General features: G+C 36.7%; 1 protein-coding gene across 1 annotated transcript in view; it reads left to right on the top strand.

Annotated features, from left to right (window-relative positions):
* The window catches only part of LOC113051605 (protocadherin-7-like), a 129,105-nt gene that overhangs the window by 43,286 nt on the left and 67,771 nt on the right, over positions 1-18,048 (top strand).

Consider the following 18,048-nt stretch of genomic DNA (forward strand, 5'->3'; position numbering starts at 1 on the left):
ATACTTCTGACTGCACACGCATACACAAACCCTGAAAGCTATTTCATATAGAGGCAGTGTTTGACAATTACAGCTTTTGAACATTTACATAATGTCTGTCCATATGTGCCCCTCTCTACCGACATGTTTGCTTCTATTATGTCTGTTGTTTATTATGGAGTGATTGTGTGTACAATCTGAGTTTTGAAATTTTGATTGGTCGTGTCAGTTTGTTGTTCATTCACATTCATCTCAATGGCAGTTGCACGGTTGACGAAAAACAACAGAGATTTGAAAGAAGTAAATTACCCGAGAACGCCATGTGGTTTTGATGTCATCATGACAATGATAGCTGGTTATTATCATTATTATTAGTATTATTATCATATGAATGAATAAATAATGCTACAGCTTGTTACACGTTACATTTACTTAATATATTATTACTTAGTACTAGTATAGTATATCTTGATTTTTGATTATTACTTGGATCTAAACATGAACCAAACCCTAATTCTAATTTTTAACCCTATAAGTACATGATGTTAATTAATATTACACAGTTATTGTTATTATTATTATTATTATTGAAAACAATACAAATAGTATTTAAATTGTATTCCTTTAAAATGCACAGCTATTTTTGAGTGGCCGTTACTGGAGAAAGGTGCTGTGTAGTTGAGTGTGTTACAGCATCTATTAAAAAGGACTAACTGGGTCATGTTAACCAGCCGAACCTTGACCTCTTGTACTTACTTCATACCTCTTTGCAGGGCAAGCCTTCGTGTTCTTATATCAGTGTGCAATGTCAACTACTCAAAGCTGATGAAACGAGAGAGAGAGAGAGAGAGAGAGAGAGACAATGAAAAAGGACCGATTATAGCTCGCATACAGACTATAGATCCAAAGCAGCAACCATATAGAAAATGAAAGAGAACAGCAAGAAGAGTGAGCACTATTTGTTTGCAGAAGGAGGGGTTTCACAGTCTCTGCAGGGCTTTAAGGTGATCCTCAGCTGACCCAGCTTTGGCTGCTGTTTTGTAATGAATGATATGCATGGAAAGGATTTAAATGCTGGTTCCAGATCAGTCAGCAAAAAATGTTTAATGTAGTGTATATGAACATATTGCAGTGGGAAAACATTCTGATCACATTAAAGACCTGACTGGTAACACAACACAAGATATGCGTGCGTCATTTTATTTATTTATTTTTCTAATGCTCATTTTAATTCTGCTCAAAGGAAGTGATGAGAGGACAATGAAAGGTCCTCGTATCCAATTAAATGTAGCTAATCCAACTGATCTAACTGAGCAGAGGCGGACACACACACACACACACACACACATACACTTTGGATACACACATACGCTACTCCACATACTTAAGATCATGTGGTTTCTGTGCTGCTCGACATCAACCCTGCTGTACAGTGCATGCATGTTTGTGTGTGTGAGAGAGCTAGAGAGTGTGTGAGGGGTTAACAGGGGGATTCTCTTGGAAGAGAGGGAATCTCTCTTCGAGACGAACATTTTCTTCATCTGTCGTTCTTTTAGTTATGAAAAATCATACAGCTGGTTTATTACTTATTCATGGGGATTCTGCTGAGGATTTTCTCTCTCCTCGTAGCTCCATCCCTTCACCCCTCTTTTCTTTCCCCAGCTCATGTTTAAGCAGAGCCACTGAACTCAAATTAATAGTAGCTTGTTAATTCCCTTTGAACAAAAAAAAAAAGGAGAGTGTGTGTGTGTGGTGCAGGACCAAAAAGGAGGCTAAAGGTAAGGCATAATAAATGTAAAAAGAGAAGTGGGGAGTTTGCCAGTTGGGTTTTAATTGTCGCAGCCCATAACATTGCCTGCAGATGTTAGAGTTCCGCAGCCAGTGACACATCCAGTGGTTAGTGCGGTCACTGCAGAGTAACCAGTGACTCACTGCCCCTTTACATCTCCCTCAAACCGGTGTTATGGGTTATAGTGCGGCTTCTTAAAGGATTTTGCTTTAGGACACAGATTTTAAGTAGTGATTTAACACAGTACCAAAATGACTTGTACTGATTGTACAAGTATATATATATATATATATATATATATATATATATATATATATATATATATATATATATATATATATATATATATACAGTATTGTTCAAAATAATAGCAGTACAATGTGACTAACCAGAATAATCAAGGTTTTTAGTATATTTTTTATTGCTACATGGCAAACAAGTTACCAGTAGGTTCAGTAGATTCTCAGAAAACAAACAAGACCCAGCATTCATGATATGCACGCTCTTAAGGCTGTGCAATTGGGCAATTAGTTGAAAGGGGTGTGTTCAAAAAAATAGCAGTGTCTACCTTTGACTGTACAAACTCAAAACTATTTTGTACAAACATTTTTTTTTTCTGGGATTTAGCAATCCTGTGAATCACTAAACTAATATTTAGTTGTATGACCACAGTTTTTTAAAACTGCTTGACATCTGTGTGGCATGGAGTCAACCAACTTGTGGCACCTCTCAGCTGTTATTCCACTCCATGATTCTTTAACAACATTCCACAATTCATTCACATTTCTTGGTTTTGCTTCAGAAACAGCATTTTTGATATCACCCCACAAGTTCTCAATTGGATTAAGGTCTGGAGATTGGGCTGGCCACTCCATAACATTAATTTTGTTGGTTTGGAACCAAGACTTTGCCCGTTTACTAGTGTGTTTTGGGTCATTGTCTTGTTGAAACAACCATTTCAAGGGCATGTCCTCTTCAGCATAGGGCAACATGACCTCTTCAAGTATTTTAACATATGCAAACTGATCCATGATCCCTGGTATGCGATAAATAGGCCCAACACCATAGTAGGAGAAACATGCCCATATCATGATGCTTGCACCTCCATGCTTCACTGTCTTCACTGTGTACTGTGGCTTGAATTCAGAGTTTGGGGGTCGTCTCACAAACTGCCTGTGGCCCTTGGACCCAAAAAGAACAATTTTACTCTCATCAGTCCACAAAATGTTCCTCCATTTCTCTTTAGGCCAGTTGATGTGTTCTTTGGCAAATTGTAACCTCTTCTGCACATGCCTTTTTTTTAACAGAGGGACTTTGCGGGGGATTGTTGAAAATAGATTAGCTTCACACAGACGTCTTCTAACTGTCACAGTACTTACAGGTAACTCCAGACTGTCTTTGATCATCCTGGAGGTGATCATTGGCTGAGCCTTTGCCATTCTGGTTATTCTTCTATCCATTTTGATGGTTGTCTTCCGTTTTCTTCCACGTCTCTCTGGTTTTGCTCTCCATTTTAAGGCATTGGAGATCATTTTAGCTGAACAGCCTATCATTTTTTGCACCTCTTTATAGGTTTTCCCCTCTCTAATCAACTTTTTAATCAAAGTACGCTGTTCTTCTGAACAATGTCTTGAACGACCCATTTTCCTCAGCTTTCAAATGCATGTTCAACAAGTGTTGGCTTCATCCTTAAATGATTCACACCTGTTTCTTCACAAAATTGATGACCTCAGTGAATGCCACACTGCTATTTTTTTGAACATACCCCTTTCAACTAATTCAACTAATTGCCCAATTGCACAGCCTTAAGAACGTGCATATCATGAATGCTGGGTCTCATTTGTTTTCTGAGAATCTACTGAACCTACTGGTAACTTGTTTGCCACGTAGCAATAAAAAAATATACGAAAAACCTTGATTATTCTGGTTAGTCACATTGTACTGCTATTATTTTGAACAATACTGTATATATATATATATATATATATATATATATATATATATATATATATATATATATATATATATATATATATATAAAATCAGCAGCAAATTAGAAACAAACAAAAAAATAATAATACCCATTTTTAATATGACGATGCACTCATAGCATTTTGAACGAGCACATTTTAAGTGCTTGATTTATTTGTATTTATTTAGCAGATGCTTTTATCCAAAGCAACTTACAGTGCATTCTGGCTAACAGTTTTTACCTAACGTATATTCCGTGGGAATCAAACCTACAACCTTGTGCTGCTAACCACAGGCAACAGGACCACAGGCAAATCACGTAAAAATATGAAATATGTGTAGTATAGCATACAGTAAAATGTAAGCATAGGCTCACCATCCTGACTTGTACTATTCTGCTTGAATTGTTTCAAATAACAAACACACATAATTTCATAAGTACGGTGGTAAAAACACACACACAAACACACACCAGTTATACAGATATAAGCTGGTCTTGGACCACAGGGTGGTGTCTGCTTTGCATATGCTGTAGAGTTTAAACCAGCGAAAAAAGCCTGCAACCTGGCAATGTTTTTTGTCTGGACACAGTCAGTTGATATTATTCAAATGCTCTGGGCTACTTTGTAAACAGCACCTTTATGTATATTTATACATACCTCTGTGATTTGAATTTGTTGGGGTATTTATTGAAAACCTGTTTGTACACACATCACTCATTTCATTGCTACATGTAACCACAATGAGCCTAAAGCGTTCTGCATAACTTTCTTCTAAATGCGACATAAATTTTGTTGCCTCGTCCATCATGGGGACATAAAGCAGACGGCGTGGGGTATCCAGCCCGGTCCAGTTAAACATTTGCCGGCTGTTCACTCTAATCAGTGATGTACAGCATTGTACAGCACAGTGATTGTGAATAATATTTGATACTGAATTCCAAATGCATTAGCATCATTTTTGATATTGCATGTATGATGTCATGGCATCTTAGACAAAATATTGATAAAACCTGATTAGGCTTACTTGTAATGGGCTAACATGTGAATATTTGTGTATGTTAAGCCAGATAAATCATTATCCAGTGCATAACATATACTCTGTGTTATGATTGGCCTTTTCACTTCTCATATTTAAGCATTTGAGGAATGCTGTCTACTTTTGGCATATATTTCAAACCTAATTTCTATCCAGTGTCAGCACACGCTAAGCCAGATTCCTTGTACGAGCAATAACATCCGATTCTGATTCTAGTCAGTAGATTGACATGGATCATGTTGCATTTTTTTATTTTTATTTTTAAAGACCATAAAAGCACCATTTCAATTTCATTAGTATGGTTACTAAAGAGAATTTAGGATTTGAGAGTGCCTCTTCGTTGATATTAAGGCTAGTTTTGATGGGTAGCATTAACATGCTGTGTTAACCCTCATTTTATGCCTCATTATAGTAATTTAAGAAGTGCAGAATGTGCTGTCTTTGCTCTTGATGTGTGTTGTCAAAGAAATAGAGGTGAGCTTGTGTGTAAATTTCGGCACGTTAGATTTAGTTAAAAAACCTGCTTGTCAAGTTCAAAGCGTGTTGTAACTTATAACCCACAAGCTGAACGCAAGCCACATATTTTTAAAATCACAACTGGGCAGTTAAATGTTTTTATTAACATTTTATTCACATGTCCAGATACTGATTTGGATAGTTCAATTTAATTCCCTCAAGGAAAGTGTTAAAGCTATCAACAATTTATAAATTTGCCATTTTGCATATATATTAACTGAAATATGACACTTTTGCCTGTTCTACAGCTGTACATCAAAAACACATATGATATCCACAAGAGACCAGTTTGCCTCATAATGTCTTCTTTAATTAATAAATATGAAAATATAAAACATAATCACGATAACCTAGCTGCCCGGTATTTAACACTAGCATACATGTGTGCTAGTGTTTGTGTGTGTGTGTGTTTGCTCAAACTATGTGATGCGTGTTTTCTTCATGTCACGTTAAACAATTGATTGTGCTTACCTGTGGCCTGTGAACAGTTGGAACATTTCTCTGTATCTGTCTCTGCATATCAATCCTGTCGAAATTTGGGTACCAAAATCCAGGAGACCTCTGAGCGTGTGGTGGGGTTTGGAGATTATAGAATGGGGGAATGCCATAGGCAGGCTATATACGCATAAATAAACATCCACGATGAATGTCGAAATGGCCTGTGTGCCATTCTGTGCTTCCACTGTGCGATTGTGCCATTTTGATTTAATGCGCTGAGTAATGTAATTTTTCCCACCGTGTCCGATATTAAAATCAGTGCAACACACTTGCAACAGGTGTTGGCATTGTTAATTTGGCTTCGAGATATGAAATTAAATTTGTATTTGTATGTGTGTGTGTATATATATGTGAGTCTTCTCCCATTTCTACCAGTTGATTTAACTTCCCACATCTACTGCCTGCGTAGTTATCAAGAGCACAACTGGGTTGTATGTTACTAGGTTGAGGTCAAAAATGGGTTGAAATTTGTATGATGTGTCGATTGTGTGAGTAGGATGCGTTTTATACAAGATCTGGCAACTGGACTAATAATATATTGATGTGACTATTCATATAATGAGATTTGGGCCATACAAATTATGAGAGTTTCCCAGGAGATATAACAAAATGGCACAGGGGCGGGAGATGGGTGTGAAATATGGGAAACTCCCAATAATAACGGGAGTGTTGACAAGCATGGTTCATATCTGTCTTCAGTCTACTTGGCCAGCAAGGCCCTTTGTCATTTGATCAACCTAGTTGTTCTCGTCAATTTGGCCATTAACCTGTCAGCTTGTTGGATCTCTCAATGTCCTATGGAGCAGCTGGCTATGGTCAGGTCTAATGGGTTAAGACCAAGATTATTTTCCTGACTTTGTAATGAAAATAATAATACCATTCTAGAAAAAAAACAAAAACAAATTATTTCACGTAAAATGTCTAAAGTAAATTTAATTTGACATTTTCAAACCATTTGAAGCCCAACAAATGCATAGAGTACATTTCTAAGAACCTGATACATATGTCTTAAACTTGATTTTTGAAAGAAGGCACACTCGTATCCTTCTCTAATACTTTGAGTTAATCTAGAAATTCTCCCTTTGTGTCATTTGTCTTGCTCCCGTCTTTCCAGGATCGCGTGTGTGTGTCTTATTTGTTTAGCTGGCCCCAGGGATGTTTTCACGCTGCTAATAATATGTTTGACTCTCCGTAGCCCTCAGGCTAGGAGCCTTTGAGTCAGCCGAACAGAGTGACAACATGGAAGCCACACATTTACAACTTTAAGAAATCCAGTCGCCCTGTATGATTTCCAGTTACCTGTTTTATCTTGTTTACCAGGAGAGGAGGCTGATCCCAGATTGGTACCAAATGACAGCTTCCTCTATGAGTAACAATTCTAAAACCTCACAAAAGTTCACTCCCAGTGTTTCAATTAGTAAAAATACGAATGAGAGCACACTGAGGTACATTCTTAACTTACTGACTTAGATCCCAAATGAAAAGAGAGAGAGGAGAGGGAGAGAGCCAGAGATGCGAAGTGTACTCGAAGAAATCCCACGTGCACTCGGAGGGGGTTTCATTTTTACATGGGGATTAGTATCCGTAATCTCCATCATTGCTGTGACGATGGGAGGGTCTGATAGCACCTCCCTTTGAAGCAGGCTGATGTGCAGAGATCTTTGGAGAAACTAAATCTCGCCCAGCTCATAGATGCCTGTTTGAAAGGAACGAAGACAGGTGAGCAGTGGAGATGAGATATTTGGTGTCTTTGTGGCCAGTGAAATTGTTGAAAGAAGCTGGAGCCATCTGAAGCCTCACTTACACCCAGCATCTCAGTGATACGAGAGATTCTTTGTTACTTGCTAGCCATAAGGTAAATTCAGAAAGAGGGAGAAAAAAAAAAAAAAAAAAAAAAAAACTATAGTGGAAATAAATGGAATCAGAAAAGTAATAGTGGATTACTAAAAACTAAATTTATTGTAATATTTTTGAGGAGATAACACCAACAAACTCCTCATTTAATAATGAAGTTCTAGAACAAAAATATAAAAAATAGTGTTAGTGCATGTGAGCTCAGATCCATTAAATAACATTCACAGGTACTTTTTGATTTGGAAAGTAAAAAAATAAAACAAATAAATAAAAATAAAAAAAATTTATGGTGACCCATACTGAGAATTCGTGCTCTGCATTTAACCCATCCAAAGTGCACACACACACACACACACACCTGGAGCAGTGGATAGCCATTTATGCTGCGGCGCCCGGGGAGCATTTCGGGTTTCAGTGCCTTGCACAAGAGCACCTAAGTCGTGGTATTGCCAGCCCGGGACTCGAACCCACAACCCTAGGCTTAGGTGTCATACTCTCTAACCACTAGGCCAAAACTTCCCAATTTTCCCAATTTTAATAATGTGCAGTATTAGTAAATGTTGGAATCAACATGAACTAAAAAAAATAAATGCTTTTGAAGTATTTTTCATTGCTAGTTTATGTTAAATAATGTGGTTAACTAATCTTAACAAATGGAACATCTGTTATTATACTTCACATAAAGCAGGTTAAAATGCAGTCAATTAATAAATGAATGAATCAATGTATCAATGAATGAGTCAATCAATCAATCAATCAATCAGTGTTTCCAGATAAGTTGTCTAAAATACTTACCGTCTTGATTGGCATTGTTTAGTTTTGCCTCCAATCTCATGCCATTGGATTTGAAATGTAAAAGTACCACAGTTTTTACACTATTTTGGAGTTCAGCCTTTGAATGGCTTACTTATACTTTTTTTCTGCAAATTTAACTGAACAAGAAAAGCTTAAGATAGGGAATAATAATAATAAGAAGAAGAAGAAGAAGAAGAAGAAGAAGAAGAAGAAGAAACACTTCACCGTTAATTAATCTGCATTGAGTGCGTGAAGTCTGTTGACTGTAGAAAGAGACACTATCTCATTACAGCTCAAAGAGGAAATCGACTGTGTCCGTAAAAAGGAGGTACTACACCACTAGCTCTCAAATCATATTATTTTCTGTTGTTTTTCAATTTGCCTCAGGGCCAAAGGGGAACTCACAGGGTTTGACTGGACAAGAGCCAAACCCAGATACATTTTTGTGTTCATTCATTTTCACATTTATGCAAAGCAACTGTCGATAGCGTCCTTTCATCTTGTTTGTATTAATTTTATTTTTATTATTATTATTTATTTCTCTTAATATTTGATTTTCTTCTTCTTTTTTAACGTCTACTGAAATAATTGCATTTGCTTTCTGTAGGGCTGGGATTTATTTATTTATTTATTTTCCCCACTGCTCCTGTTTTATTAATTTATTTTAATGTGACAATTGAAATAAACAGCAAGGAGCGAATATAGCACTTACAATATGTTTGCTATGAATACATTAATATTTTTGCAAAAAATAAAATTAAAAAATAATAATATTAATAATTGCGTGGGAACAGCCGTGTGTGTTGAGTCATGTTACCTGATGACACTTTATATTTGAACGTCAGCATGAATTTGTGTGTATTACATCGTAACATCAGTAGTTTGATCACTTCCTCACAATGCCCCTGTATGTAATGGCCATCACAGTGTGAACACCAGGCTAATCTCACAGGGCCCTGGGCCCTCTCTCTCTCTCTCTGCTTCTGTTTGTTCAAACAATAAAGGATAATTACTTCTCTGAAATAATTGTTTTCTTAATCGCAGCTTTCATAGTTGTCTTTTGGACCTGGGCTGAGACTCACAAATGGCCCATTCTATCTGAAAAGTGGGAGTCAGTCTATTTATGAAGGACGCTGCAATGACAACGTGCGAGCATATGTATGTATGTGTGTATGTTTGAGGGTGACACGGCAGGGATGTTTTGAGTAATGTGTCCACAGCCCCCAGAAATGGAGTTTTGCTTTTCTGTCAACATTGACGTTGATTTATTCATGATAAATGCCTTCTTTTGCTCCAGTCCACCAAAAGGTATTCTGTTACACAGGAAATTAAGTGAATGAAAAAGGGTAAGGTAACGACAATAAAACATGTGTTATACATGAAACCTGTTTGTGTGTGTGTGTGTGTGTGTGTGTGTGTGTTCTTGTTTCTTGTGAGATATCAGGACACAACTCTGTATAATGACATGGGTATGACACAGGTATTACAAGGAGAGGGTGACTTATGAAGACATAACCCATGTCCCCATTTTATAAAACGCTTATAAATCATACAGAATGAGTATTTTTTGAGAAAGTAAAAATGCAAAAAGTTTCCTGTGAGGGTTAGGGTTAGGTGTAGGGCTGGTGTAGGGCCATAGAATATACAGTTTCTACAGTATAAAAATCATTTACGCCTATGGGATGTCCCCACTTTTCACAAAAACAAACATACAGTATGTGTGTGTCTGTGTGTGTGTGTGTTTCATAAATTAGTTAAATTTGAAACTAAAAGTTGGGTTTTAAGATTAAGCTTAAATCCTATTATTATGCCAGGCCTCCTTTCACTTACTCTTTTTCTCACCATATCAGTCTGTCTTTACACATTTGTTCTTTTAGCCAGGGCACTAAACGTGTTTGTGTGTTTGTTTAGCGCCATGAAGAAGAAGAAACAAACAAGGACACACAATAGAAGAAAAATATGTGCAGCAGAGATTGCAATCCAAATGATCTTATTTGGATAGTCATCTTGTTAATGGCATACATTTACTACTCACTTAAACCACCTAAAGACCAAAAAATGCATTTACAGAAAATTTAAATGGAAAGTGAGGATGAAACATCACATGTTGATCTTAATTTGGCAAAATGTTTATAGATGATTATATAACTTATACTGCTGTGACTGTTTTAAAGTATTAAAACCAAACTGTCATGAGTGCTATTCAAACAGGATTAGTTTTCCTAACAATATTTTGGAAACAGTTATCAACAGAGGAAGCCATGATACATTGCACATTTCACAATTATTTGAAATATAAATCTTTTTGTAGCATTGTAAGGTGACAATTAAGGTGACAGTCTTTCTTGTACTAACCTGATCTGCTCCACTGGTCGTTCTGAGCAGTCTGTGATTGAGTGCCCATATTAATTGAATTCTGTTTTTTATGAACATTTTATAAACACAAGCCATTGCAACATGAAATGCCTATTTAGTTATGGTATTCAATAAAAGTCCAAATAAATTAGCAGAAGTGTTGTAAAAATACAATATTCACAATTGCTGACATTTCCATCCAGACGGGAATAGATTTCTCAAAGGTTCCTTGACTTAGCTGAAAAACTGCAGATCATAATTTTGATCGAGGTTATGTGAGAACAACACATACGTGTTTGGATGAGGCAGGATTACATTTACATTTAGTCGTTTAGTGCACGCTTTTATCCAAACAAATAAGGATTAAAATGCCTAAGAATGTTTTTCATTCTAAACTATTTCCCTAAGCCCTTGAAAAGGGTTATAAATGTTGCTCTCATCTGATCAAATCCTTGTTTGTTTTATATAATGCCAGCTACAGTATGCTTCGGTCGTCCATGATATCGTCTCAGTTTCTTCCTCTTCCTGCTCACATTTCGATTCGGCAGGTAAAATATTTTCTCTGAAACGGCCCATTTTTCACAATCCCTAAAATGCTAAAAGACGTATCACTGTAATGTACTATTTGCCATCTTGACAGCTTCACTGTTTGCAGACATATTTAATAGGCTAGTGCTTATGATGTAGATAATGCGGCCTGCCAGGGAGCAGCACTCTGCGCTTTGTTAGAGCAGTCATGTGTCAATCATAATCCAGCTGAGGTGTGAACACATACTCTGTTTTGTCATTTCTCTCTCTAGACAGGGTGGAATTTTTTTATAATGCTGCCAGATATTTGCTCAGGAGAGACGGTGCTCCATCGACGCCAGGAAACCACATGGTCCGAATTACGATATCCTGGCCGCCCTTAGGTTGTTTACAGCCTGTGCTTTCGCTGACTGCTATGGCTGTGGCGATTACGCCTGTCACTTAGTGACATTAGTGGGTCAGTTGTCAGATTGACTGCTCACAGACACAGTGAGTCCTGCACGCTTCTTGTAGCGCAGTGTCATTGGCCGATGATTGACGGACGCAGGGACACACAAGAAGGGTGAAGATAGTGTCCTTTTGAGCTGAAGGAGATCGTCTGAAATTGTTTGTAATGTGATCGCGTAAGTCAAAGCCAGACTGTCTGCAGGTTAGATGAGCGTGCGCTTGTTTGTTTGTGTGTCCGTTTCAAAGTTGAAATGGAGTTCAGCTTTCCTGCATTATCCTGTTAGGAAAGCATTTTTATAAGTTTGACGGATACATGAGACTGTAATTCATTTCAGCTTGCGATGATAATGGATTTGTCTCGATGAGGTTAGATATTCGGCACCAGAACAGGAAACTGCATATCCCTTTCACTCCTGACAGAGAGAAATATTGAGGACAAGACAAAAAAAAAAAAAAAAAAAAAAAAAAAAAAAAAAAACATGATGTGGAGGAAAACACTTTTCGAATTTAGAGCCAAAACAAAAAGCACACAGTGCATCAAAAATCCATTATCTGTGTAGCGTCATGAATTGAGAGAAAATGCACCGGTGTAAAATGTCTGTGGTGTTTATTTATCACTAAACTCTATAAAAATAAACATTTAAGAAGTATGTTTGGGATCTGGAGTGTGAAGCAGTACCCTTGAGGTATTGCTCCTTCTCATGGAGTGGAGGTCAGAGGTCGGCTAAGCCTTTGAAGCCATCACATCATCCCTTCGGAATATGTTCTGGCTTAATCCGCCGCTTAAAGAGCAATTAAAAGTTTAGCTAGGATTTTAGGAAAAGAGCATAGAGAAATGTTTTGATGTTCCCATCTGTCTGTGCTTATTTCCCTTCATCTCTTCAGTTCTCGTCAGGAATGTTAATGCGAGTTCTGAGACGGTAATAGGAACGATGAGACATAGGTGGAGTAGAGAAAAAGGATGTTTTCTCTGGCAGGACCATCGACAAAACAGTTCTTCAGCTTTTTCAAGCATTCAAGCAGAATCCAACCCATCCTTTCTCCAATTGGGGACAATAATAAATAATCTGACTTTTGGGAACAACATCACAGTTGTATAGAATTTTAGGATACCACGATCATAAAACCAGGAATAAGATGTACCTGAGGAGGCTTGAAGATACAGAGGCAGCCCTGCTCCTCAATTTTCATCTAGAACAAGAGCAAAAGCAGACCACAACAGTTATTTCTTTGTGGATATATAAAATAAATAAAAAATAAACGATCAAGTGAAGTTCTGTTGAATGGTATTCTCTCTGCTCTACATACAGGATAAATGCTGCCTACTCGATTAAGAAATGTATGAACGCTGATAAACAAGTGTGGCTAATTTCACTACAGTGACTAACATCCTCAGTGTTTTGTCTGGCAAAGACACGAACATCTGGAACACTTGGCATGCGGAAAGTCGAAGTTGGCCTGAGAGGAAATGGACTGGAACAGCAAAAAGTGAAAGCATCACCATGCCATTGCTGAGAGTGTGAGTTGGAGGAGATGACAAGAAAAAAATGGATAGATGAATGAATGAATGAATGAATGGATGATCAGGCCAGGTGAGATATCTATGCCTGAGTGACTTTGATAAGGATTACATTCAATGAAAGCCAGCTGAAGTTCACCAAGATGTACTTTAAAGGTTTTATCTGAAGAACTTTAGACAAAAATGATAAAAAAGAGCTTTATATTTCCTTGTAAAATAATACTCTTGAAGTGTTGATCAGTTCTGCTTGAGGCTTGTCGATGGAGGGTGCAGTCGATGGGTTAAACGTGATTAAAAAACCTTGGTATAAAGTTGTGGACATGTGAATTGCAGTCAAAGGAGGGCCTCAAACATAGCCAAACTGTTTCATGTTTGCTGTGGCTCAGTTTGAATATGTTCAGGGGTCCCTTGGAGTAAGACCATTTGACTGAAACACAACAGTCTTGGGTAAGATATCAAAAGTACACTCTGCTGAGGGAAGTGGTCCAGTGGTAAAACCTGCCCTAGAAGTTTTCAGCGCCTGCAGTGAGGTGGGTTGATATACGACTTGCCAGAGAGACCTCAGATCTGGCTGAACTCCAGTAGGTCTCAGGAGGTCTGGAGCCCATCTGGAGGTCCTCATAGGAAGGAAGACTGAAGAGAAATGTAGCTTGACCAGCCCCAGTCATCCCTTAAGACAAAGCAGACACCTGAGCCTCCCCAAGCTCCAGGATAAACAGAACTTCCTGACCTCCTCACCAGCGGCTGTGTTGCTCTTTCAAACACAGAGAAACATTCCTTTCTTAACATGCTCCACTCTTTTTTAGACTTGAGAGGTGTAGTGCACAAGAGAATTTTCACAACTTGATTTATTTAGAAAAATCCTGAAAATGTTGAAAAGTTTCAAGGTAGGAGCCTTAGTGGATTGTACAAAGATGAGTACTGAAACACAAATGACAATTATTATTATTATTTATTTATTTTTTTATTATTATTATTTTTTTTTTTGCTACACTTGTTATTTTTACTGTAGTAGATTTATTTAATGCAATATGTAATTTTACTTGCTTGCCTTCTTAAGTTGTAGTGCGACCATAGCAACCCGGGTTTATCAAAAAAAAAAAAAAAAAAAAAAAAAAAAGATAAAACATCTGGGTAACACTTTAGAATAAGGTTCCATTACTTAATGTTAGTTAATTTTTAATTAACATGAACAAACAATGAATAATACATTTATTACTGTATTTATTCATCTTCGTTAATGTTAGTTAATGAAAATACAGTTATTCATTGTTAGTTCATAGTAATTCACAGTGCATTAACTAATGTTAACAAGCACAACTTTTGTTTTTATACATGCTTATTTCACCCTTTCAATTTGCGTATCGTTTTGTATAATTGTGTTAGTATTTGCTAGCCTACCATATATTTTGCAAATAAACCGCTGATAATTTTTCCAATAAATTTTGACTTTATTGCCCATGTGTGATTATAAATGAGCGTGTTGTGTTTTCATTTACAAATGAAACTACGTGAATGATTTATTCCTCAACAAAAAAACTATAGTATTTATAATTATGGTCCATTAATTGGCTGACATAAAATGAAATATATGTTAAATTTAAACTGCATTCCAGCAAAAATGACAGTCAGCATAATCAAAGCATTATTGGCATGTCGAGCATTTACGGTAGGCTATTATTTACAAAAGTATTCAGAACGTTAAGTAAAGATATCAAAATTAAAGGAAAAATTTATATGAACGAATATAAAAATATAACCAATAATAATAGGCTAATAATAATAATAATAATAATAATAATAATAATAATAATAATAATAATAATAATAATAATAATAAACAAATATTATGTGGAAAAGATGATCAGTTAATGGGCTTACAAGATTGTAGTATGAATACAAATGTTTTCTTGTAGGTCTTTTTTATATTATGCACTTTATGTAACATTTATTCATGGAAAACTTCATTTGAATGCATACTCTCGCACATGATACGGTATCAAATAATTAAATAATATAATAATTTATTTAATAAATAATAGAATAATTTCTTAATTCAAAATGAAATATTAATGAATCCACCTCTGATAATCCTGGGTTGCTATGGTCACGCTGGTTTGTTTATGCATTAAACTTGTCAAAAGAAATGGATGTCGTTCCCTCAACACGGCATCTTGAGGCCATGACATAAGGATGTCGTTACCTCGAACAAAAATATCACGTTCCCACGAGTTAATATGAGAGTCCCACAAATGAATATATCGTTGACTGTTTGCATATTTGACTGTTGCAAATTCATAACTGACTTCACTGGAAAAGTTTCCAGGGGTGTGGGATCAGGTATACCTCTCAGAATCAGCACATAATATACATAATCCTCAACTTTTTAATGTAGAATCAGGATAAAAACTGGATTTAGATAAACATGATGAGTATCACAACATCACAATGCTTTATCTCTCCCTTTTGGAACTCTCAGAAGGCTTGGTTCTGGGTTAGCCATTCAACCTAACTGTGAGAATTTGTGTCTAAACAACCTGAAGCTCATTCTGCAGCTGATTTACAGGTTATTTTGACCTACAGTACCATTACCCTTGGGCTGTTTTGTACAGTGGCAGCCTGACCAGATAGCTGTTTGTGGTTCAGCCCAAGGGTGCTTCTGAAAATTTAAACAGAGGTTAATTACAGGTTCTAGCGCCATGCAGGCCATCACGTCTGGACACCAATGATTGATTCATGTTCTTGTTTACGATACTAACTACATCCAGCACATCTACCACTCTAACCACACATCTTGCATTTTCTTCCTCTCTGCTGTTTTAGCTCATTCAGTGTTATTTCTTCTCTTCCTTCAATTCATCTTCTCCTTTCATCTCTTGTCTGCTTGATTGCAGAAAGACACATGAGGCTTCAAAGTTTGTGTTTTTGGCTAAACTACTGCTCTTCATGGTTCATGGATATAGGTCACTCCACTACCCACATACACCCAAGATACTCACACACACACACACACACACATGCGCGCGCACACACTTTCTAGCAGGAAAAAAAAGTTTGAAGAGACAGAAAATTTGCTTGTTTACATAATAGAGTTACTTTAGAAATGTATGCAAATCTTCTGGGTCTTTATATATTTATCTTATTTCCACCCACACTGATGAAACCCACTAAAATTGCAGGTAATCTTGAGGCTTTGTATTTGAAAATAAAACTTTAATTTCCATCACTGCGCATTTAATATTTAGCATGTATCGCCTCATATATCCCTCTTCATTAATCACGATAATGATACACAGATCGTAGGCCACACTGCTTGCCATATATATATATATATATATATATATATATATATATATATATATATATATATATATATATATATATATATATATATATATATATATTTTTTTTTTTTTTTTTTTTTTTTTTTTTTTTGCTAAGAAAATCAAAGGGTACCTGTCCAGTAGAAATGAATGCCATGTGCATCTCATCGGGGGTTCTACAGCTTTAACCTACATAGGAATGGCACAAAAGGATTCACATACAAATGTATGTGCAATATTTAATGAATCTAATGAATGTAATGAATCTGTCCTTCATAAAGCTGCTTCAACAGGAAGCCCAGCTAATCACTGCTCAATCAATAAACCAATCTATCTATCTTTGCATGACCAACTACTTTCCCATCTCACCGTTCGTCATGCATGACATTCATTGACTCTAATATCTGAAAATCGCATTTGCACCAAGCATAATGCCACACTCTACCAATTTATCTGAAGTTCAGTTCATTTGTGGGTAATTTAAGCCTTGACTCTTCAGCATGGGACTTTGATTGCTGTCTCACTTAGAGAGGCAGAGGCAGCCATTTCATTTTGGAGGTAGAGAGAGAAAATCGAGCTTTGAAACAAAAACATAATTTTGATCCGTTATGCAAGTGCAATAGCGAGACCCCCTGTGTACCTCTATTTAATTATGCAACAAATGTTTGACTATCCAAAGTGAATTTTTTAGCCTATGAATATTTATTTCAATTCATTTGTTGAATGTTGATTGTAATTACATGGAAACGTGATTTATTGCCAAGATTTCTACATGAGCAAGAGAAATTAGGGAAATTAATTAATTCATTATTGCAGCATAAGAACAAATGCCAAATGCGTGCAAGTGACATCTTTACTGTTAGATTAGAATTAGAATTAGAATATTTTAGGTGTTGGTATCTGTACGATGCCAAGCTTTTGTCAGTGGTGACTGGTCATCAGTAGATGGCATACTCTCATCTCTCCTTTTTGGAGAGATTTCGTTCAAGGGCATTTTGGAGAAAGATGGACGACACATGGATATGTCCATATGCATGTTCATTATAAATGCATAGATGCTGAACAGCCATTTGTGTGTGTGCTGGTGTGGATGTGTGTACACTCTTTCACATCGAAAGGCAAGCCCTACTAAACTGACAGAATACAAATGCCCAGATTATGGCGACGTGTCAAATTAAAGGCACAATTTGGAGTAATGATGAGCGTTAGGCCACTCAGTCTGAAAGGCAGCGAGTTGGAAAGAAAAAGAGAAGTGAATGATGGGGCTCCGTCTTTTTTAATATTCCTGAAAGAAAATGTGCAGTGACAGGAAGTGGGGCAGCAGGGAGAAGGCCAGAGGCAAACACTTAGACACTCCACTGCTTTGTTAGTGTCTATTAGGCATCAGGCGAACTTTTCGCTGCAGTTAGGAAGAAGAAGAATAGGAAGAAGAAAAA

The sequence above is a fragment of the Carassius auratus genome, chromosome 32 (assembly GCF_003368295.1).
Source record: "Carassius auratus strain Wakin chromosome 32, ASM336829v1, whole genome shotgun sequence".
Lineage (NCBI taxonomy): Eukaryota > Metazoa > Chordata > Actinopteri > Cypriniformes > Cyprinidae > Carassius > Carassius auratus.